The sequence below is a fragment of the Scyliorhinus canicula genome, chromosome 9, assembly GCF_902713615.1.
Source record: "Scyliorhinus canicula chromosome 9, sScyCan1.1, whole genome shotgun sequence".
In the NCBI taxonomy this organism is placed as follows: Eukaryota; Metazoa; Chordata; class Chondrichthyes; order Carcharhiniformes; family Scyliorhinidae; genus Scyliorhinus; species Scyliorhinus canicula.
This window is the reverse complement of record NC_052154.1, coordinates 108,391,438-108,414,589: the sequence shown is the minus strand read 5'-3', so window position 1 is coordinate 108,414,589 and position 23,152 is coordinate 108,391,438. Positions and strand designations below refer to the sequence as shown.

At 49.5% G+C, this 23,152-nt stretch overlaps 1 protein-coding gene and 1 non-coding gene across 2 annotated transcripts in view; both read right to left on the bottom strand.

Moving 5' to 3' along the window:
- The window catches only part of LOC119971599 (tetraspanin-18-like), a 293,880-nt gene that overhangs the window by 222,941 nt on the left and 47,787 nt on the right, over positions 1-23,152 (bottom strand). The gene's annotated exons all lie outside the window — the stretch shown is intronic.
- On the bottom strand, positions 21,254-21,326 carry trnak-cuu. Its single transcript has one exon. It is a non-coding gene; the product is annotated as a tRNA-Lys (tRNA).

Below are 23,152 nucleotides of genomic sequence, written 5' to 3'. Positions count from 1 at the left end.
GTGTGTGCAACTGTGTGCTTGCGGGCAAGTATGTGCATGCATGCATGCATGTGTATGTGTGCATGCAGGCACATAAATACGTGCATGTGTATGTGCAACATGTGTGCATGCATGTGCATGTGTGCATATATATATGTGTGTGTGATTGTATTTGTGATTGTGTGCATGAATATGTGCATGTATGTTTATAGGTGCTTGCATGTGTGTATCTGTGTTAGTGTGTGTGTGCATGTATGTATGATTCTGTGTGTGTGAGATTGTGCTGGTGTGTTTAGTTGTTTAAGTATGTATGTGAGAGTACATGTGTGTGCTTCCATGCTTGAGTGCATATGTGTGTGTGCGTGCATGTTTGCATATGCATGAGTACATGTATATGTGTGCGTGTAAGTATATATTCATGCATGTGTATGTGTGCATGTAAGTATGTTTGTGTATGCATGCATATGTTTGTGTGCATGCATGTGGGCATGTGCAAGTGTGCCTGCAAGTGTGTGCATGTGTATATAGGCATGAAAGTATGTGTGCACGTGCACCTGTGTATGCAAGTGTGTGTGTGTGCATGCAATGGTGTGCTTGCATGCATGTATGTGGGTACATGTGTGCATGTGTGCTTGTGTGCAACTGTGTACATGCATGTAAGTGTATGTGTGCGCATGTCTATGTGTGCATGCATGCATGCACGTGTGTGCATATGTGCACATGGAGAATGTGCTAACTGCACGCAGTCTCCCAAGACTAGAATTGAACATGGATTCCTGGAGCTGTGAGGCAGCAGTGCTAACCACTGTATTCCATTCCGTCCATTTGGAAATGAAAAATTCTGATTATTTAAGAGAGCTCTCATTCATTCAGACTTGATAATGAAATGAATCTGTCATTCATAAAACCCATTCGCAAATTTTAAATCTCCTCAAGTCGTCAATCTGTTGTTAAAAAAACCCCAGCTTCTATTCATTATATATCAAAGAGAGCTAATACTTTAATAGTCTTTTAAAACTAGCAATCAAAATGTAAACTCAGAACCTCTGTTGCACACACACTTGCATGCACACATACACATGCACACACTTGCACACACACATTCACATGCACAGATGCACACACATACACACTTGCTCACACACATACACATGCACATAAGCTTTTGAAATTCAGCCAAGCATTCCGAATTAGTTCAGCTGTAACAACAGCTCTTGGGATATGTCAACAATAAAGTTTATTGAAACAGCAGGAACCGAGGCTAATCATTTTCCAAAGCTACACCAGATGCCCATCAATCAATGCAGTCCAGCAGCAGGAGTCTTTTAATTCTACCTGACAGTTGCACTTTGTTTTTTATTTTCATTTTAAAGAGCTGGGGATTTTTAAAAAACTGCTGATTATGAAACTTAAACAGAACCTAACTGGGCTTCACAAATGCTTATGCACCCCCCATAATTTCATGATTCCCACAATGTGGGTGAAGGTCCTCGGAACATTCAAAAAAGGATCCATTTGAGCTCAGCTCTAATTTCTGCCAGTATCAATCATGCCCCAGCTCCTTCCCCTTACCAGCAAAAATCATATCTGCCAGAAATGAGGGTTAGACCTTAGCACCCAAGTCCCACCTAGCCCTTTTAATAGCTTCAGGATTTTGGCCAGACTTCATAAAAATCAAGTCCCCCATCTCTGATCAATGGTTCTCTACAACTACATTGCTCAGATTAGCAACTTTTCCCCACCTCTAAGCGTTCCCTCCACCCGATACTTGCTCATGCAGATAGCAAACACTTTTTCTATATCGAGGAGCCCATCAGCTAATGTACTTCTAGTTGTCTGCTGATATGGTTGTACAACTAAGTGCTTTCAGGTACGAAAAAGCATTTTCTATCTCCCATTTTCATTCCCTCTCCATGGGGTGTCAGCTTTCCCAGACTGAAGTCACACTGTGCAGCAAATTGTATGATGAGAATATTTATACAGGCTGTTTTCATGCTTTCTTAGTTGCCCAGCAACCTGAATAAGATAGTGATTGCAGTTTCCCTTCAAGTATAGCAGGCTGATGTCCCTTTGTGTGAATTTGATGTCTTGATTCTATTGAATTACCAGATTTCTGTTCGTGATGAGAAATATCAAAATCTTGCGATAAGAAAAAGACAAGTAAAGAATAAAAAGGTCAAATCTACAAATAATAAGCTTATGAAATGCATTTATTATTTACAATGGTCAATCTGATTGACCTCCCAAGGTTGCACTCAGAGGGGACTGAATTGGAATATCAATCAAAACAGTTCAGTTTCTTAACCTTACTCCAAAGAAGTATCTCTAAATCTATGAAGGACTGAACTATGCCAAGTGTACGAGTACCTCACTTGGATCATGCTGTAAGGTAGCCACACAATATACAGAGATAAATATTTACCCAGTTTCACTATTCATATTCATTAATAGTTTGAAAATTGGCCATTAATGTGATGTCATGAAGGGTTGAGAAACTGTCAACTTTAGTGTGGAGAGCAACTTGTGTGAGGTTATTGGCTGGAGATCAGCTTCACTTTTCCACTTACGCTGTAAACATTTTCAAATGGTCAATGTAGCCAATGCCACAATGAAATACAAGCAAAATATCTTATCAAATCTTTCCCAGTGTTTCGAGGATCTGAATAACTTGGTCCTCAACCTATGTTTTTGGTGTTCAACTGAGAGCAGCTAGGAATCCCTTAATGTAATCTGCACATTAGACATTGTATGACTTATAATACCCACGGTGCTGAAATGTTGGCTTGCCCTGTTGCTTGGACACAGATGTTAAGGTTAATGACTGTCACTCCACCAGCTTCCTCGGTGCTCTGTGGGGACATGGGCAGTGTGTGTTACTAACATGGAGTGCAGTTGATTTTCTGCTCTTAAAGGCAATGGGTGCGATTCTCCAGAAAGATTCACCAACCCCCCTGCTAACAAGGCCCAGCAGCACTTAAGCTGCAGTTCCACAGCCAACCCCAGCCAGCTCGCAGTAAATGGCGCCAGGAAGACTGGCTCCAAGATTCAGGGATGCAGATCTGGGGAGGCTGTTAGACATGGTGGAGGCCAGGATGGATGGTGGAGGCCAGGACGGATGGTGGAGGCCAGGATGATGGCGGTGGCTGTGAGCGTCGGGAGTGTGACCAGGAACACTGGCCTCCAGTGCAGGAAAATGATGAATGACCTGCACAGGGCAGCATGAGTGAGTAGACACCAATGGACCCCCCGCCACCCCCCCTCCCCCACCCCTACCCCTACCCCCACCCCCACCCCTACCAAGACCTCTCTGACCCAACAGGAGCATCCATCCCCATAACTCTCCATGTGACTCACAACTCTCTCTCCACTCCCTTTCCCCTTCAACTCCGCCCAGCCTTTCCTTCATACACCCACTCCCACCACTGTGAACCACGTGTGTGACTAACAATGCCCTCTCCTTGTCTCCTCAAGAAACACTTTCCCACAATCGCCGGAAGAGGCCCTAGAGGGGTGCTGGACATAAGAATCCTCACCACCGTTGAGGAGTGTGCCATGGAGGTCACCGATATGGCCGAGGACAGGGTGATCACCAATATGGAGACTGGTGGACGCCATTCCACCTGGTGGACCTTTCAAACGTGAGTTGTTATTGCCTTACTGACTGACCCATCCCTCCCACTGACCACATGTCCATTCTCCCATAGGTCCTCCAGCCGATGGCGCCGGCCCATCCCGGGTCGCACCCTCTCCAATCTTCCATGAGACCACCTTGGAGGAGAGCTCCGAGGATGCCACAGTAATAGTCATGTCACAGCTGTCATCTCCACCCTGCACCTGCACAATACACATACCTCGGTGGGACATGTTAGTGGTCAGGCTTCTGGGGCACAATCTGGTGAGCACTGCATTGCTGATGATGCGCATCAGGTGGAGGCAGGAACCACCAGGCGAGGCAGCAGTCAGAGGGCTGCTGGATCTCAGGACCCTGCTGGGTCCCAGCCTGATGCTGAGCTTGTGGAAGTGGGTTACCTGGAACTGACAGAGACGTTAGGGAGCGGCCATGACATTCAGAGGGAAATGTCAGCATCACTCCAGTAGATCCATAGTCACTAGGAGGTGTCCCAGAAGCTACGGGAGCTATCGCCGGCAATGCATAGTACCAAGGCCAACACTACTGTCCAAGACTTTGTGCAGTCACTGGCAGCCATGGCTGAGGGTCTCACCAGAATGTCCGCTTCACTGGGGGATGTGAGCATTATGAGGCCTACCTTGATGAGGTTCTGTGGGACATGTCCCTCTCTGATGGGAAAGGCCGAGGCACTGCTGAGCTTGCCCCAATCGCAGGTGGACATTGCCGAGGCATTGCTGAGAATGTCTCAGACACTGAGGAGCATCGTTGAGGGTGCCAACATGAGAGCTGGCATGCCAAATGATGCAAGAGCGGCCGGGGCTTGTACCCGTGCCGCTCCGTCCCAAGGTGAACCCCAGGGCCTTATGGGCACCGGAAGAGGGGACACAAGGTGCCACTCCAGACCCATCCCATAAGCTCCCCAGATATCCACCTCTCTGATGAGGCCACATCTCGCTGTCTGCACATGGGACAGGGCGGCACGGCTGTGCATGTGTCGCCCACAGTGAGTCAGGGCCCTCTGGCCCCAGAGCCCCCACAGGACGCCCACCAGGGACATCGAAGACCACGGGACAAGGTAGGCAGCTGGCTGACTCCACCTCAGATGTGCATCCTGGAACACCTGGACTAGTGGTGGAGCTAGGAGGGCCAAACATGTTTAGGATCACTGGGGGCATCAGGGGAGGGCGGAAAGGGTGGGGGGGGGGGAATAGGTAGGGGGTTAGGAGGGGGATTGGAGTTGGGGGGGGTGAGGGGGTGTCACCACCAGGAGTGCTGTTTGTGCAACCCATTAAACACCTTTTCGCATGACGTGTATGATGCCTCTGTCGCTTTTTTTCACAATGCGGGCTGACCGCTGGACCCTTTACCCATCTCTCCAAGCAGCCCCCTTCCCTGTGACACCCACCCACTCTCTGGCCGTGGACATGTGCCCTGAGCTGTGTCCCATTCCCTAGGTGCTTGGATGTTGCATGTGTGGCGCTGAAATGTAATGAAGCCGGTGAATTGTGGGAGAGACCAAAAACAAGATACACGCCAGGTGCCAAACAGTTTATGATCAACCGGCCCATTCCCGTGTGTGAAATCGGGATCTCGCCGCAGTGTGGCGAGAAGCCAATTATCACCATCGGCCCTGGGGTCACCTCGGGATGAAGGGACAGGTGGTTGGAGCCCTGGCTGCCCTGTTTTGACAGCCCTGGCGGTTCCCCATGGTCTGCACCATTGTGTCGATGCCCTCGGCAATGCTCCTCAGTGACTGGGACATTCTCTGCATCTCATCGGCCATGCCCACCTGCGACTGGGACAAGCTCCGTAGCACCTTGGCCATGCCCATCTGAGAGAAGGACATGTCCTGCAGAACCTTATTAAGGTCGGCCAGGTACTGGTTGACATCCGCGAGTCGGACATTCGGCCGAGACCCTCAGCCATGGCTGTCACCTGCGCGATGCCTTGGACACCTTCACTCATGGTGGCGATGTTGTGCACCAGGCTCTCCACTGCGGTCACCACCCTAGCAGTGTTGGCCTCGGTGCCACGCATTGCCGGCTCCATCTCCTGCACCCCGAGTGTTTGGGACTCCTCCAGGCGGCTATGGATCTGCAGGAGTGATGCTGACATCTCCCTCTGAATATCGTGACCGCTCCCTATGTCTTCATCAGCTTCGAATACCTCGATACCACAGGCTCAGCATCGCCAGCCTCACTGGGCCATGCGCTGGGAAGCTTGCGGCACTTTCTGCTCGCTACCATACTTTGAAATTTTTCCGGAGGATTTCACCCTCTGCCACCCATGTTGCCGAGAACATTGCGGATGATAACATGTTCCTGTGTTGTGCCACTTCTCACATACAGTGCACCCTCAACTTGCAGTCTAACGTGATGAGCAAGCTGCTGATGGAGTGACTATGGACCATTTGCCACTCATCCCACTTCCCTCACACCAACCTCTGGTCCTCATTCGCATTTCTACTCAAGCAGAGATGTTTGGGTAGCAAGATTTCAGGCAAATCTTGTGTCAAAATTGTGACTGGTAATCTATCATTCATGATGTGATGTAAGGATACTGGACAAGAACCTCGAACAACTTTTTAAAATTTGTAAAACTGTGAGGAAAGAATACTTCACCCCAGGAGTGATGATTCTGACCAATAGGTGTCTTTTATGTTTAAGCACTCTTTAATTTTAACACCAAATTAACCACATCAACATCAAAGCTTTACAATTATCAGTTAAACAGTTCTTAAATAAAGGGAAAAAACTTACTATCTGCATCTGCCACTAATTCCAATTGAGCAACTCAATAGAGTTTAAGTGCCACTTATAAATAAAGTTAACAAAACAGGTTACCTGCTTAGCTGTGTAAAGACGTTTGAAGAGAGTTCCTTTCAAGAGCGCATCCAATATACTTCTGTTCAACTGCTGTTCAACTTCAAATCCTATGACAGACTGTAAAACTATAGACAGACCTGGGTCCTCCTAATAATTACATCATCTGTATCCCACTAAGTTCTATGAACTGCTTAGCTTGGGCTAAGTACCGCTCCCTCATAAATTACCTACATTCCAGGGAATCTCCAGCAATCACAACCCGATTCTATTAGCCCTTTATCTAGAACCAAATAAGTGGTTAAAATCAGTAATAATTACTTTTATGACTTTGTAATTACAGCGTTAGCAGACATACTACCTGTATGTACTTTAAGCCAGTGTTTTTCATATCATTACTGCAACAGAATAAAAAATATGCTATATAACAATTTCTACATTCATCACAATGATGTACACCAAACAAAAAATCTAATAAAAGGAAAAAGAATATTATTAAAAGGAAAGGAACACAAAAGCAGATAGGTCTAAAATTGCATCTCACACAATTTGACTGGTTCTGCCAATAGTCATTTCTCATCAGTTCAGCCTCAGCATTTGTTCTACTGAAGCAAAGCCAATTAAAAGCATCTCAGTAAACCATGTCCATTTCTTCAGGCTGACAATTGATATCGAGCAGACCAAAAAATTAATATTTAATTATTTTCCACAAGGGTGACTCTAATGTTATGCTTATCTGATTGTGGTTCCTGATGGCTGCGTCAGGTGATAACATTCGCAGGACAGGAGACAGTAACACACATAATGAGCACGATTCTCTGGCCGCGTTGCGCTCGAATGAGACCACAATGTAGCCAATTAATCCCGGGTGAAGCCTGTGGATCTCCCAGCAGCCTCGCGGGGATGTACCTAAGTCCAGCGACGTGTCGGTATCGGAAATCTGCAAAAAGTAGCGTGACCAAATGGCGCTCACCTAGGTCTTAAACCTACTTAAGGCCTCACTACCGAGATACATATGCCTCCTTCAGTCACTGGCCTCCTCAGCGAGGCTTCAATCAGGCGCCAATTGGTACTGGTCCACAAGAACGTGGACCAGGCGTAATGGCACACGGTGAGTCTCTGGATGACCCTGGGTGGCCATGGATAGCCCTTGGTACCCCCTGGCCCTCCCCCAAGAATGTCGGTACCTTGGCACTGCCCGCTGACAGTATGGCACTGCCACCCTGGCACTGCCAAGATGCCTGGGTGGCACTGCCAAGCTCGCTGGAGCACTGCCTGGATGTCAGGGTGGTGCTGCAATGGTGCCAGGGTGGCACTGCCAGGGGTCAGGGCCTGAGGGGGGGTCATGCCCATGAAAGGAGGGTGGAGGGGGGAATCGAAGGACGGGGGTGTGCAGGGCAGGTATGTAGGGGCCTTTGGGAGGTTGGGGCAATGAGGGTGGGGGTCCTGGAAGGGGGAGGGTGCTGTAAGATGACTTGGGGAGGCCTGAAGAGGGGGATCCCCAGGAACCCCATAGCGGAGTGTCCTCACTTGGTGGGGGTAGTGCCCTTATGTGTGGGGAGTGACACTTTCCAAGGGTAGGGGTGTGGGAACCCACAAGCTCACGGAGAGATTGGGTCACCCTTTCAAAATGGAGGCCCGATCCCTGAGTTCAGCTCCTGAGTGCTGAAAAATATTCGGTGGGCTAAACCAGTGTGAAACTCCCAATTGCCCAAAAAAGTGACTAAGTATCATTGGATAGCGATGGGGAACTCACAGGCAGAGCCAACGGGAAACTCCCTGAAAAACCTGCTACAAATGAACTTAGAAATTTTCCTGTTGAATCGTACCCAATATAACAGTGGATGATGCTCATTGCTGGACTTTCAGCTTACTAATATGGACAATAGAAAGATTAATCTGGGCACATCGCTCCATTTTTACAATGGGGAGCTCTGCTCTCTGGAACGTCCCTTTAGAACATAGAACATAGAACAGTACAGCACAGAACAGGCCCTTCGGCCCTCAATGTTGTGCCGAGCAATGATCACCCTACTCAAACCCACGTATCCACCCTATACCCGTAACCCAACAACCCCCCCCTTAACCTTACTTTTTAGGACACTACGGACGATTTAGCATGGCCAATCCACCTAACCCGCACATCTTTGGACTGTGGGAGGAAACCGGAGCACCCGGAGGAAACCCACGCACACAGGGGGAGGACGTGCAGGCTCCACACAGACAGTGACCCAGCCGGGAATCGAACCTGGGACCCTGGAGCTGTGAAGCATTTATGCTAACCACCATGCTACCGTGCTGCCCGGAGTGAGAGATCAAGATGCCATCAATCGCCGAGGCCCCCCAAAACATACCCAACCTCCCCCCACAGCCCGAACGCAACACGTGAGGGTCCCCTGTCCCAAAACACTATGCGGGCAACCCCTGCCTAATTGCATATGCACAAATTTGCCAGCTTGGCACCTTGGCAGTGCCAGGCTGGCACCTGGATGGCACTGCCAGGGTGCCAGGTTGCAATGCCAGGGTACTCGGGTGGCACCAGTAGTTCCAGGGCAAGCAGCTGATGGCCTCCAATCCCCTTGGAGCCACCCACAAGTGCCATTCCATCTGGTCCCCATTTGTGAGGACCAGTACCAAACAGCGCTCACCCGAGGTCTCTCAGGTGAAGGGATTGAATCCCAAAGCCTCAGGTACCTCGGGAATCTGCACATTGGAGTGAAGCAGTCTAATATGCAGATTTTCCAAAAACCGACCCCGCCATTGTGGCCGGTATTTCCTTTGCAACATCTTGCGAGATTGCGTCGATTCTCGCGAAATGTTGTGAGCCTGGTAGACCCCGGCGAGCTGCTTTTCTGGCGCAGCGTGGCCGGATGATCGCACCCTAGAGTGAGTTATTAGACTCTCGAGAGATTAACATTGACAACCTTCAGGATGTTCTTGAGTAAATGGGAATGGCGTGATGTCAACACAAACATGATTGTAAATCCATTGGATTGTTTCTTTAAATAAATCTTTTCAAATTCTCTGAGCTGCTGCAACCCTGTCAGCGTGTTTTCTCAAATATAAAGCAGCTGCTTTGCACAATCTCAGTTAAAACCCATTTAAACATCAAGGCTTACAATTGTAACATAAAGTGAAGGTCAAGGACTGGAGTGGAGACAAAACAAAGTAATCAATAAAGATAAGTGAACACTTCCAATCCGACTTTCTCTTTGAAAGTACAATTGCTTTAATCTGACTGCTTTTGCTCTTTAATTCAGTATTTAGACAGGACTGACAGTCTCACTGGCTAGTGCTGTCTGTCACGAAGTCTGATGCAAATGCTGTTCAAAAAACAAACTAGCTTGCATTCTGGAAAATTTTGAATTAAATTTGAATTACTAAATGCACATAATCTGACATAAGTGTCAGCTGCCTTGATGCTAGTTTAATTCCTATCCAAAGATGCATAATTTAACCCAAAGTGGGTACTGTGGGAACATGTTCAGATTTTGTCCTTTTCCTTTCTCCCTGACAAGCACTCACACCGTGTCTGCCAGACAAGTAGACATTGTTCAGAAAAGCACTTGATACCCCATGAGCTGGGACTTGGATGGGGGGGGGCGTGTACAGTGGCCAAAGGATCAAATGTAAGCTCTGCAGTCCTACTACGCCCAGTTGAGAATGGTGGTGGACAATTAAAGAACTAATTGGAAGAAGCGGAAGCCCCACAAATATCCCCATCTTTACTGATGGGAAGGCCCAGCACTTCTGTGCAAAAGCCAATACTGAAGCATTTCCAGCCACCTTAAGCATGAAGAGCTGAGTGGAAGGCTTATCTCAGCTTCCTCCGGAGGTCCCCAACATCACAAATATTACAGGAAGTATTTGAGACACAGCCTGCATGCGATCATTTTATTACATTAATTATGGAGCCCTGCATCTGTTTGCTCCGACACACTGAAACAGGATGACTGCACCGTCACCCATTCTCAATTTAGAGACACGCATTCAGTCAGGTCGAAATCTGAGGTCAGTTTGGAAATGATGTGAATTGGGGGTGAAATGGATTGAGTGATGTGGTGCAGAGTGATGAATATCGTCAGAATGATGTGGATCATGTGGGGTTCAACATTTTGTGACATGACGGATGGGATTCTCCATCCAGCCGGAATCGCGAAATGCGATTGGGTGGAGTATCGAGCGTGAGCTCAAAATTGTGGCCAGTGCCAGGCACTCGATGGGATGCCATGCTTCAGTGCCTTGGTAGTGGCATCAATGCATTCTGCTCCACATGTACAGTAAACGCTGTTGGCATACCAATATGACGCGGGGGGGGGGGGGGGTGGGGGGGGTGGGGGGGGGTTGTGGGGAGGGTGGCCTCTGCCATGGCTTGGGGGGGGGGGGGGTTAACCAGAGGATGGGCCGTGGAGTTGGGATGCCGCCCCCGGAACCGGGGTGTCCAGGATAGGATCAACATTGCCGTGGGCTGCAAGGCCGCCATCATGCTACGCACCCCACTGAGCGCCCACCGTGGCCCATGGTTGCGCAGAGTGACACCGGCCATATGGGTGCCTCCACCGCACCAACCCCACACTCCACTCCCCGCTCTACCCCCCCACCCTACAACCCCCCCCTCCCCCCACCCCCCACAGCCAGCCGCCACTCGCTGGTGGAGGCATCATGTGGCCACCCAAGGGGTGCCCACATAGCCCCTATAGGAGGCTCCGATCGGGGTCCGCAGAGCGTGCCTCTGGTATGGAGAGGGCCTACCACTGGTACCCCTGCCGAGGCACTCTAAATGCCTCCAGGTTCACCGACTAGGGAGCCTAGCCAATGGCACAAACACCCATCCCACCTCCACAACCCCCCTGCCCCTGGTTGACCATCCCCTCCCTGCACCACACCTCCCCCATGCCTTGCAACCCACTCTGTGATTCCTACCAGCCTCACTATGGGGTGCAGACCCTGGGTTGGCAGTAACAGCTGGTCTGGTCCACGGTATGGAGAATGATAATGACCCGCTCTGCGATGATCTCTAGTGCTCCGCGTCATTTGACAACATTTGACTCCTGCCCACAGTAGCACTTTCCACCTGGATGATCTCTGCATCCAAGCTGGCCAGTCCATCACACGGTCCCACCGAAACTTTGGGGTGACGGAGGAAGGGATGGGGTGTGGGGGTGACGGGTGGAGGTAAGGGTTGAAAGGGAGTGGGAGGGACAGGGTACCAGGGCGATGTGCTGTGTCTGAACTCATTCCCACCTCCGACATCCACCCATCTTCACACATCACCTCCATCCGCCTATTCCCCAGCAGCCTGCCCAACCCATCCCTCACACCCTTCTGACAGAGCACCAAGGCAGTTTGGAACTTTTGTACACAGGCGTTTCTTTTGAACATAACAGGTGAACATCTTTATAAAGATTTGAGCCCTCGGCTCTGATGCTATCTTGTATCCTGCACCGTGCCGACTTAACTGGTGTCGACCTTTCTGGCCTGACAGCCCTTAGGTGGATCCCCATGCGATACATCAGGAGAGGAGGCAGCCTGCTGTGATTTCCGCCTTGCAACATGGGTGCCCTTTAGTGGCCGTCCTCTGGAGTTACCGGGCCTGGATGGGCCAGCAGTCGCTTGGGTGTCCCAGGTGGTGTGGTGCCACCCCGTTCTGCCAACTGCCCACAGAATGCACCAGGGACAGGAAGGGGGAGGTCCGAGGTACTATGGTGTGCCAGCACCTCCACTGTGGCAGCCACTGGCACGGTCTACATCACCTCCTCCTCCCTCGGGGTGCCCGATGGCTCCGAGGTACTCCATAAAATGGGGGAGAAAACTTCTGGGGCTCCAACGCCACCTGACGCTGCCAATTCTGGAGGCGCATTCTCGTCTTGACCAGGGTGTCCGTGCTCGCAGCCATGGAGCACAGGGACTGGGCCACCTCCCTCTGGGGCTGTGCCACAAGACTCAGTAACTGTGGCACCTCCTTTGGAATGGTTCAGGTCAGTCAGCCCCCAGGCAGTGCCGTCGACGCCCTCAGCCATGGCCCACTGTGACTGGGGCCATGCTCTGGAGCGATGCTGCAATGTTCAGGTAGCCCGGATAAATAGCTGCGTTTTACAGTGCTTCCCCGTCCTGTGCCTTGGCCACCACATGCACAGAGTTCTCCAGGCCTTGGACATCTCCTCCCCACCCTGGGTAACAGGGTGGCCTGCCTCTCCTCCATGGCGTCCAGTAAGGTATGGAGCTCCAGATCCGCAAAGCCGGGTGGCGCTCTTCTTGCTGTCACCTTGTTGGTTGGGATGGTGTGTGTGCGGGTAGTGGAGTGCTGATATGCGGCTACAGCTTAGCCTATCGAGTGTTAATCGCAACCACGGCGAATTGGACACCATTTTTCTTTGGAATCAGCGGTGCTAGCCCATTAACAGGTCATGAATTGCTTCAGAACCGGCGTCAATTTAGTTGGCGCAGAGGTCCACCAATTCAGGCTCTGCGTCAACTCTTCGTGCGAGATTCTCTGTCCCGCCGCACCTGTTTCCTGGTGCGACGAGCTCCTGCCGGTATCTGGATTCTCCGTCCCGGCAGCCGGGCGACGTCCCATTGTGGACACCCCCACACTGTTGGGGAATCCACGGGCGTGAGTGTACTGCCGGTAAAACGAAGGATCCCGCCGATGGAGAATCCAGCCCTTAGTCTCTGAAATGGAGAATCCCGCCCTTAGTCTCTGAAATGGAGAATCTCCCCCCCATATTCCTGCCCCAGAAATGGTCCTAATACCTCAAGAATTTGAACCATGCCCTCCTACACCATACCCATACATTTCAATTCATAATGCCATAGCTTCCAAATTCCCCAGCATTGGAATTGGGGGCTACCCCAAAGCTGTGTGGGGTTTCCCTCTCAGAGGTTCACAGGTAAACATTTGCACAGAAATTGCCCAGAAGTGCGAACATCCTCTGGGCAATTTCCCTTTGTGGGAATCTTCCGAAAATGCAATTTAAATTGCTAACTTCAGATGGCTTTGACAGGATTACATCAATAGTTATACCAAAAAAGTTAGAAGTGTAACCTTTAACCATCCGCCTGGCCTGTCAATTTCACTACCTTTAAAGCTTACCTACTTTATGATGTGGAGATGCCGGCGTTGGACTGGGGTGAGCACAGTAAGAAGTCTTACAACACCAGGTTAAAGTCCAACAGGTTTGTTTCAAACACGAGCTTTCGGAGCACGGCTCCTTCTTCAGGTGAAGAAGGAGCCGTGCTCCGAAAGCTCGTGTTTGAAACAAACCTGTTGGACTTTAACCTGGTGTTGTAAGACTTCTTACTGTACCTACTTTATGGCAGCTAGTGCAGGAAGAAAGGGGACTTGGCCTCTTTCAGTCCGTGCTGGCCGACACTGGGGCCTACGAGAAGGCTTTCGATGCAGACCTCAAGCATCTCTGGCCATCGGAGCTTTCAGCGTAGTTTTCAAGAGCAAGTAAGTGAGCATTAAATCCTTCCAATTCCTTGGGGCCATCTCTTTCCGACGGTGGTCAGGAGCTATGGCCCAATTTTTTTATTTGAGTTAATTAAAATATTTCATTGAATGAATAACAAAAGTAAACCCTTGCCCAGATTTACATTATTTTCATGTTCACATTTTTCCATGGTATTGCCAAAAAGCCACCACCAACCATTCAGTAAAGAAAAGAAAATAAGAGCTATGAGGAGGCTAGGAGTTATGACCATGTTACAATGTCTAGCTGTTATAGAGGCCAATTGTTCACCTACCCCAGCCCCCCCCCCCCTCCCCATCAGGCTGGCTTTGAATTCATGATGAAAATATGAAAGAATGACATTGCTGCACACTGTGAGTGTCTATTTCTATATAGTAGATTTATATCAGAGGCAAAAGGATTGAATTTTTACATACACAGCCTGTCAGACAGAGTGTGTTCTATCGCACATGAACTTGAATCCATGTATGATAGTAGAAATGGAACATGATCAATTATGCAGTCTTCTGTCCAGAATGAACTATTTATCATATCCTTTTGGGGGGTAGATCTATGACTTTGAAGCTGTGACCATGAGTTGTTCTGATGATTAGTGTAATGTGCCATGCAATCCATTGGACGGTGATGGCCATTCCTCTCTAGTTTGTTTCAAAATATAGAGATGAAATGTAAGCATCCGTGCAAAACTGCACTTCCAGACACAACATTATCCCATTTGGAAACAGATCTAACTCCTGTGCCTAAAGCGATGGAGCAGCTACAAACTCTTTATTGTTCGACTATTCCAACATCCAACTTTGCACCCTTTGCAACCTCGACTCATTCAAAACTCTGCTGCCGACGTCCTATTTCACAAGCCCTATTCACCAATCACCCCTGTAGTCCAGAAATGGCTCCATTTTCAAATTCTCATCTGTATTTTCCAACTCTATGATAGTTTCACCACTCTGTCATCTCCTGTCATCTCCTCCATCCCCACAACACTCTGGGATATCCCTGTGCTCATTCAATTCTGGTTTCTTACACATCATTAATTTTAATTGCTTCATCATAGGTAACTGTGCCTTCAGTTTGACCCTAACCCTAAACTGCACAGTAAAATCTATCTCTTTAACCTACCCTGACATTTCATGTCAAATATCAAAATGTGTTAGATAACATTACTGCGAAGCTACGATCTTACGCTCAAGGCATTACATTAATAGCCAAAGTCCTTGTTGTTACGAACGCTGATGGCCATCAATTCAATCGAGACAGTTTGTACCAAAGAACAGTCGCTTTAATCAACGAGATGTGTGCCAACCAGTAGGTTCTCCCCAACTGAGAGCCTGTCTCAGATCAGCCAGTTATATACCTCCTCAGAGGGGCGGAGCCACAGACGGAACCAACAGCAGCATCAACACAACAACTCAACAGCAACAGTAACAGCAACAACAGTAAGTGTATATAATAGTGGATGTTGATGACAATAGTAATAATAGAACAATAGAGATTATATACAATAGCCATACGTGGCTCACCACATTCATCCCCGTTAAGAAAAAAAAAGTCCGGCATGGTGAAGCGAGCTCATAGGAGTCTCACAGGAGCAGAACGCCGCTGCCACGGCTGCGGTGTGGGCACAGGTGTCGAGACCTTCGGCTCCGGGAGCATGTTGTCCTCACAACAGGGTCCCGGACAGGGCGATGGCACAGGGGCGGAGCTAATGGACGTAGGGAGGGATGTTGGTGCAGGTGGGGAGGTAGGCGGAAAGGGTGATGTGATGGTGGGTGCGGAGATACCCGCGGGAGCCAGGTCCCGGAGGGAGACAGTGTCCTGCCGTCCGTTGCGGTGTGCCACGTAGGCATACTGAGAGTTCGCGTGGAGGAGCTGGACCCTCTTGACCAGGGGGTCGGCCTTATGGCTCCTCACGTGTTTCCAGAGGAGGACAGGCCCAGGTGTTGTTAGACAGGATGGAAACAAGACCCCGGAGATCGATGTCCTGGGAAAGACAAATAGCCGGTCGTGACGGGTCTCATTAGTTGCAGTACACAAGAGTGATCAGATGGAGTGGAGCGCATCGGGGAGGATCTCCTGCCAGTGGCAGACTGGAATTCACCTGAGAAAGGAGCAGTGCTCCAAAAGCTAGTGTTTGAAACAAACATGTTGGACTTTAACCTGGTGTTGTAAGACTTCTTACTATGTATGTAGGTAGGGAAACCGAATAGGGTGAAGATGCTGCACAGGGCCTTGATGACAGTGGCAGAGGTCATGTCAGGGCATGGGATGGCAAAGGGAAAACGTGAGTACTCATCAACAACGTTGAGAAAGTACACGTTATGGTCAGTGGAGGGGAGGATCCCTTTGAAATCCATGCTGAGGTGTTCGAAGGGGCGAGAGGCCTTCACCAGGTGGGCCTTGTCTGGCCGATAGAAATGCAGTTTGCACTCTGCGCAGATTTGGCAGTCCCTGGTCATGGCCCTGACCTCTTCAGTGGAGTCGGGCAGGTTGCCGGCCTTGACGAAGTGGAGAAGCCGGGTGACCCCCGGATGACAGAGGTCATTGTGGATAGCCCGTAACCAGTCTGCTTGCTCGTTGGCGCAGATACCGCGGGCTCAGGGCATCTAGGGGTTCATTGAGCTTCCCAGGACGATACAAGATCTCGTAGTTATAGGTGGAGAGCTCGATCCTCCACCGCAAAATCTTGTCGTTCTTAATTTTGCCCCGCTCTGTATTGTTAAACATGAAGGTAACTGACCATTGGTCTGTGAGGAGAGTGAATCTCCTGCCGGCCAGGTAATGCCTCCAGTATCGCACAGCTTCCACAATGGCTTGTGCCTCCTTTTCGACAGAGGAGTGTCGAATCTCAGAGGCATCGAGGGTACGGGAAAAAAAGGCGACAGGCCTCCCTGCCTGGTTAAGAGTGGCTGCCAAGGCAAAGTCTGACGCATCGCTCTCTACTTGGAACGGGATGGATTAGTCCACAGCGTGCATCGTGGCCCTGGCAATGTCGGTTCTGATATGGTTGGAGGCCAGGCGGACCTCAGGCGTCATGGGAAAAGTCGTGGACTTAATAAGTGGGCGGGCCTTGTCCGCGTAATTGGAGACCCACTGGGCATAGTAAGAAAAGAACCCCAGGCATCTCTTCAGGGCCTTGGGGCATTGGGGAAGGGGAAGCTGCAGGAGGGAGCGCATGTTGTCAGGGTCAGGCCCTCGGATTCCGTTTTCCACGACATATCCGAGGATGGCTAGCTCGGTTGTGCGGAAAACGCATTTCTCCTTATTGTACATCAAGTTAAGGAGTTGGACGGTGCGGAGGAATTTTCTAAGATTGGCGTCGTGGTCCTGCAGGTCAAGGCTGCAGGTGGTGACATTATCCAAGTACGGGAACGTGGCCCACAGCCCGTACTGGTCGACCATTCGGTCCATCATTCGTTGGAAGACCAAAACCCCATTGGTGACGCCGAAGGGAACCCTGAGGAAATGGAAGAGGCGGCCATCTGCCTGAAAGGCAGTGTATTGGCGGTCCTCTGGGCGGATAGGGAGCTGGTGGTACGCAGACTTCAAGTCTACTGTGGAAGACTCGGTAGTGCGTAATCTGACTGACCATATCAGATATGCGGGGCAGAGGGTATGCATCGAGCTGCGTGAACCGGTTGATCGTCTGACTGTAGTCGACTACCATCCAGTTCTTCTCCCAGGTCCTGACGACCACCTCTTGTGCTCTCCAAGGGCTGTTAGTGGTCTCAATGATCCCGTCCGTCAGGAGCCGCTGGACCTCTGACCTAATGAAGGCCTTGTCTTGAGCACTGTACCGTCTGCTCCGGGTGGCGACGGGCTTACAGTCTGGGGTGAGATTCGCGAAGAGCGAGGGAGGGACGACCTTCAGGGTCGTGAGGCTGCAGACGGGGAGAGGGGGCAAGGGTCCCCCGTACTTTAAGGTCAAGCTTCGGAGGTTGCATTGAAAGTTTAAACCTAGTAACAGCGGGGCGCAGAGATGGGGGTGGATGTAAAGCTTGAAATCGGCATACTCGACGCCCTGTATCGCAAGGTTAACGATGCAAGACCCCCGGATCTGCGCGGAGTGTAATCCGGAAGCAAGGGAGATGGTTTGTGAGATGGGGAGGACTCGGAGGGAGCAGCGCCTTACCATATCCGGGTGGACAAAGCGATCTGTGCTCCCGTAGTTGAAGAGGCAGGATGTCTCCTGTCCATTGAGTCAGACGGTCATCATGGAGTTTTGAAGGTTATAAGGCCGGGACTGGTCGAGCTGAGTCGAGCCAAGTTGTGGGCGACTGGTAGCGGCAGTGACAGGATGGTCCCAACATGGTGGCCCCGATGAGACACACGTGGCAGGCAGCGTCGAGGATGATGGCCAAAATGGCAGCCCCCACTGGTCACACGTGGCGGGCGGCGTCGAAGATGGGGACCAAGATGGCTGCCCCCACTGGTCGTACGAGGTGGACGACGCATCAGAAGAGGGTGGGTCCGGCAGGCACGATGCCACGCTGTGCGGTCCGTGAGCCTCAGGCCGGGCCTGGCAGGCTTATGATTTCTGGACTTTAGGTCGGGCCAGGCATACCTTAGCAATGTGCCCTTTCTTGCCACACTCATTGAAGGTCGCGTTTCGAGCTGGGCAACACTGCCTAGGGTGCTGGCCCTGCCTGCAGAAGTAACAATACTCCCTCCGGAGCTGGCAGGCTGCCGCGCGGCGCAGGTATGGGGCATGTCCGGGTCGGGTGATGGCTGCGCCGACAATGCCACCAAGGATACCGCGTGTTCGGATGGAAAAGCCTCTATGCTCTGGAAGGCCACTTCCAATGAGGTAGCTAGTTTCACCGTCTCCTCAAGGTCAAGCGATCCTTTCTCGAGAAGCCGTTGCCCGATGTAGCTGGACCTGACTCCTGCCACATAGGTGTCTCGGATCATCAGCTCTGCGTGCTGTACTGCCGTGACCACCTGGCACTTACAACTCCGGACGAGTACCCTCAGTTCGCGCAGATATTCAGCCAGCAACTCACCCTGGGACTGACGCCGTGTGGTCAGGAGGTGTCGAGCGAGTACCTCGTTCACTGGCCTCACAAACTCCACTGCCCCCATGTAAGAGGCCGTGTACCTGATTAGCCGAAAAATCCTGTGGCTCACCCGGGCGTTGAGGAGATGCTGTTTGAGTACCGGGGAGACCACGGCGGCTGAGGAGTCGAGGTAGGCCTCGAAGCAACTGAGCCAATGCTCGAAGATAACCGTAGCTTCAGCTGCCTGCGGGTCGAGTTCAAGACGATCAGGTTTCAGAGCGGCGTCCATTGTGAAAAAAAAACTAGTTGATTAAATTGATGACCATCAATTCAGTCGAGACAGTTTGTACCAAAGAACAGTGGCTTTAATCAACTAGATGTGTGCCAACCTGTAGCTTCTCCCACACTGAGAGCTTGTCTCAGATCGGCCTGTTATATACCTCCTCAGAGGGGCGGAGCCACAGGTGGAGCCAACAGCAGCATCAACACAACAATTCAACAGCAATAGTAACAGCAACAACAGTAAGTATATACAATAGTGGATGTCGGTCACAATAGTAATAATAGAACAACAGTGAGTATATACAATAGCCGTACGTGGCTCACCACAAACACAATCCACGGTAATTGTAATAACACGTTAAACTTGATCTTGAGCCAGAAAGGTGCATAACCTCAGAATAGGTTTACAACACAGGTACCTGAGCATAATCCTGAGCCTCGAATCTGATATATCACCCTCCTGCTGATAGAACAGATTTGAGGCTCTCTCATTCCATATAGAGGAGCAGGAGCGTGTGAAACATGCACTTTACAATCAAATGGAGGCATAAATTATGCAGTTGTTTATCAATATGTTTTGTTTTGATCAATATCAAGATTTTAATTGCAGCTTGGCATTAAAGTAATTACTGAAGTCATAATACAGTCTTTAATCAACTTACAGTTCCCTATTCTATCATAAACCATAGCACAAAATATGCTACTAGTCTATGATTCATGCTTACTTGGTGAGACTCAACACAGATTGGGTGGCTGCTTTGCAAAAACTTCCATTCAATCAGCAAGTCTGGCCAAAGACTTCCAGTTGCTTATCATTTTAAATCTCCACCGTGCCCTAACCTTGCCATTACATTTCCATCCTGCACCTTCTGTCGTGTTACAATGAAATTTATTGCAAACTCAAGGAACAGCATGTCATTTTCGGATTAGATACCGACAACCTATATACAGACACAGCATCGGGTTCAACAATTGCTCGGCACAGCATCGAGGGCCGAAGGGCCTGCTGTGCTGCTCTGTTCTATGTTTCTAATTGCAGATCATCATCTCTGCCCCCAATTTGTTCATTTATTTTGCTGGTTTTGGTCTTGTTCACATTTTTCCATTTTTATTCTTTTTCAAGCGGCAGCTATTCATGATCCTGCCATTCGTACGTCTTCTAGACCCATCTTTCATCTCTTTATTTGTCTCATTTCCATCACATTTGTAATTTTGTCTTTCCCCTGGAAACACCCAGGCAGATGCTTTCAATTTCTTCTTCAACTATGGAAAGGGTAAAGAGGAATAAGGGACTGGAAAGTAGGGAAGGTCCTCAACAAGCTCAGGAATTGGTTTATTTGGGGTAATAGGATTTCTTTGTTGCCTGTATTTTAATATAGCATGATTTATTTGTAAATATAAATATATATAGGAAAATGATTATCCAGCTAAGAGCAAAATGTTTATACCTTTTCTGCTCTAATTTGTCATAAATTTTATATTTATGAAGTTAAGGGAGATGGAGAGCTGGAAAATCGAAAACATGTCCACATTTTGCTCTCCACTTTTGGGGTCCACTAGCTGCTGCAGTTCTTCTCTAACCCTGGCATTGTCTTCTTCCCTCAGCATTTTAAACTGGATCTGCTTCCTTGCTTTGGGAACAGTGAGAGTGGATGTTTGTGCCCAATCTCTCTTTCTCTCTCTCTCCATATCTCATGTATGAAGTGTCAGCTCTCAGTACATCTTCACGCACCCACTGATAAGACCAATGTTTTTTGTTCCCCATCCCAATTCTTCTCATTCAAAAGATTTGTCTTTGTAAGTATTACTGTACTGGAACAAGCTGTCATCACCTTACCCCTTTCTTCTTCCCTTGTGATTGCCCTGCTGCTCATATTGAAAATGAAATGAAAATCGCTTATTGTCACGAGTAGGCTTCAATGAAGTTACTGTGAAAAGCCCCTAGTCGCCACATTCCAGCGCCTGTTTGGGGAGGCTGGTACGGGAATGGAACCGTGCTGCTGGCCTGCTTTAGTCTGCTTTAAAAGCCAGCGATTTAGCCCAGTGGGCTAAACCAGCCCCAGAAAATTACATCGCCCAACGTGGGGCTCGAACCCACGATCCTGGGATTAAGAGTCCCATGCTCTACCGACTGAGCTAGCCGGGCCACAAGATGTGGGGACTTTGGGGCCTCATGGTAGCATGGTGGTTAGCATCAATGCTTCACAGCTCCAGGGTCCCAGGTTCGATTCCCGGCTGGGTCACTGTCTGTGTGGAGTCTGCACGTCCTCCCCGTGTGTGCGTGGGTTTCCTCCGGGTGCTCCGGTTTCCTCCCACAGTCCAAAGATGTGCGGGTTAGGTGGATTGGCCATGCTAAATTGCCCGTAGTGTAAGGTTAATGGGGGGATTGTTGGGTTACGGGTATACGGGTTACGTGGGTTTAAGTAGGGTGATCATTGCTCGGCACAACATCGAGGGCCGAAGGGCCTGTTCTGTGCTATGTTCTATGTTCTATGTGGACATTCAGACACAAAAGGTCCTCCAAGAGGACTAAGATGGATGTTGATGTGGAGATGCCGGTGTTGGGCTGGGGTGGGCACAGTAAGAAGTCTTACAACACCAGGTCAAAGTCCAACAGGCTTGTTTGGAATCACTAGCTTCTGGAGCGCAGCTTCTTCATCAAGTGAGTGAAGATGTAGGCTTCACAAACACAGCAAATAAAGGCAAAGCCAATGATGCATGATGATACTTCTAATGCGAGCCTTTGCAGGTAATTAAGTCTTCACAGGTCCAGATGATGCGACTGGAGAGAAGGATAATCACAGGTTAAAGAGGTATGAATTGTCTCAAGCCAGGACAGTTGGTAGGATTTCGCAAGCCCAGGCCAGATGGTGGTGGGGTGGGGGGTGGGGGATGGGATGGGGGATGGGGTGGGGGGCGGGGGGGGCGCGGAATGCTAAATGTAGTTAAATATAGTGAGACATGAATCCAAGGTCCCGGTTGAGGCCGTACTCATGGGTGCGGCACTTGGCTATAAGTTTCTGCTCGGCGATTCTGTGTTGTCGCGCGTCCTGAAGGCTGCCTTGGAGAACGCTTACCCGAAGATCAGAGGCTGAATGCCCTTCACTGCTGAAGTGTTTCCCGACTGGAAGGGAATATTCCTGCCTGGAGATTGCCGCGTGATGTCTGTTCATCCGTCGTCGCAGCGTCATATTGATAAATACATCTCAGTACTAAAGTTACAATCTGCTCAGTGGGAGAATGATTTGAAATGAAAAGGGGATTCAGACTGCACATCTATTAAAGTGAAGAGGGAAGTGGTGTGTAAGATGTGGATGTTTTTTGTAAACGTAGAAACATTGCAATTTGCTTTGATCCTGTAATATGGGATTGAGCTGCTATAGCAGGGCTGATTTCTCAAAATTAACTCCATGCATTCAGACAACCAAGCTCAGTCGATCTGTATACGTGTTGTGAAAATATCGTGGTGATTTTTGTTTGTACAGTCAGTCACAAAATGTCCTCCAAGAGGACTAAGATGGATGTTGAGCTGAAAAATGGTTTAAACTGTGTTTAGCACAAGACATCACCCTGGTAAAATCTTGAAGCCAGCACCAGGCATAATTGCCTGGAGATTCATGAGGAGCTGATTGCCATTGAAAATGCCTGCTCACTCTCATAAAAGCAAGTGACCCAGAATTTTAACGGCAAGCACTTGTGCCTGAACACCTGCTCTCGAAGAGTGAACAGGCACTGGTGTGAATTGTAAGCATTGCTTGATGGTTTCCTCAGCACTTCACAATATTATTGCTGAGTAGAGAACCCCTGAAGCACATTGCGAGACTTCCTGAGGCAATTCGCCAAGATTTCACCAGAGCTCTATCAACATTTTTTCCAGAAATTCTTTGAGGACTTCACCTGAAAAGAGCAATTTCTCTTCCACCCTACCATATTGGGCACCTTATAAGAGTCACCAGGAGAAAAAATGCGTCT